The sequence below is a fragment of the Micropterus dolomieu genome, linkage group LG04, assembly GCF_021292245.1.
Source record: "Micropterus dolomieu isolate WLL.071019.BEF.003 ecotype Adirondacks linkage group LG04, ASM2129224v1, whole genome shotgun sequence".
NCBI classification, from domain to species: Eukaryota; Metazoa; Chordata; class Actinopteri; order Centrarchiformes; family Centrarchidae; genus Micropterus; species Micropterus dolomieu.
This window is the reverse complement of record NC_060153.1, coordinates 15,171,403-15,173,110: the sequence shown is the minus strand read 5'-3', so window position 1 is coordinate 15,173,110 and position 1,708 is coordinate 15,171,403. Positions and strand designations below refer to the sequence as shown.

The window sequence follows — 1,708 nt, the reverse complement described above, 5'->3', positions numbered from 1 at the left end:
AGCTCTTCGGCAGTCTGAGCTGACAAAATCAGATTTTAACCGTCTTCTTAACTTTTTAAAGCAGTGTGGAAAGTCCGTTTTTATCTCTGGTCCCATTCTCACAGTTGGTCGCGGTGCTGGCCGCTTCAGTAGACTCCTTGGCCTCCACGAATGGCTCCAGTCCGCCTGCAGGGCTCACCATGTGTGTTATGTGGATAATTTTAATATTTTCTGGCAAAGAATGTCTCTTTTTAAGACAGACGGACTTCACCCAAACAAACGGGGCTCAGAAATGTTAGCTGCTCACATACAGCATGTGGTGCGGTCCACACATGACTTACGTGAATGACTAATCATTCATGCAGCACACCTGGACACACCCGGTCCCTGAACAGATCTCTGCCTCACTGCCACAAACAACTGTCTCCACCTGCTGGCATGTAAAGCCGTCTGCTCCCAGCGCTGTTCCAAAGACTTCTATTCCTGTCATCATCACGCATAGACCAGTAAACCGAAATGTGCACATCCCACACAGAAATAATAGGAATCACTTAAGGATTAGGACAACTGCACCAACTCCAGCACCCAGAACAAACTCATTTAAAATGTCTCTCTTCAATGTGAGATCACTTTCAAATAAGACTTTTATCTTAAATGATTTTATCTTGTCTGCAAATCTAGATTTTATGTTTTTAACTGAATCCTGGTTGCAGATGAATGACTATAGCCAGCTAGCTGAACTGTGTCCGCCTCAATATGATTGTTTTAGTCAACCGAGGGTCAGTGGTCGTGGTGGTGGGCTAGTGAGCGTGTATAGGAAAAATTTAAAATGTCATCAAGTACGCTGTGATGAATTTAACTCCTTTGAAGTTCTCACTCTTAAACTTGGAGGGCTGCAACCTATCATATTTGTTATAATTTATCGCCCCCCAAAACCGCCTGGAAGATTTTTATCAGAATTTCCTGAATTTTTATCTACTCTGGTTTTAAATTATGACAGAATTATGGCAATTTTAATTTTCATGTTGATGACCCCAACAATGTTAATGCAACTGACTTTTTAAATATGGCCACTTCTTTTTATGGGTGGTGGTGGCACATAAATAAGATGCTTGCCTTTCGTGTGGGAGACATCGACCATTGTGTCCCTGAGCAAGACACTTAACCCATTGTTGCTCCAAAGGCGTGCAACCTCTGACAAAGACTTGGTTTTTACTCTGGGTGTCAGCATTTCTTCTGTGGAATTAGTGGACATGACCATATCTGACCACAGATGTATTGTTTTTAGCTGCGATTCGCCTGTTACTCATGCCGCCTCACCAAGCTCCGTGTGTTGTCGCATCTTTAATGAACAAAGTGTTTCAAAGTTTTGCGCATTCTTTCAGAGCCAAAGCCAACACCTGTCTGATTCCAACACCAACAATCTGGTCGATCACTTCAATCATATCTGCTTGTCGTCACTAAATATTACTGCTCCTCTAAAGGTTAGGCCTACGTCTAAAGCTAGTAAGCAACCCTGGATAAATGACAGCATTCGCAGCCTCAAAAGGGAATGCAGGAAAGCAGAGCGCAGATGGAAAAAATCCAGTCTCCAAGTCCATTACCTCAGTCTGAAGGATTTATTAATTAACTACAATAACATGGTTAAGGATGTGAGAACACACTATTTTTCTGAACTCATTACTACACATAAACACAATCCCAGGTTTCTGTTTAAGACTGTGGATCA

General features: G+C 42.3%; 1 protein-coding gene across 1 annotated transcript in view; it reads left to right on the top strand.

The window, feature by feature from the left end:
- Positions 1-1,708, top strand: part of LOC123969098 (endoplasmic reticulum resident protein 27) — a 7,809-nt gene that overhangs the window by 1,201 nt on the left and 4,900 nt on the right. The window lies entirely within an intron of this gene.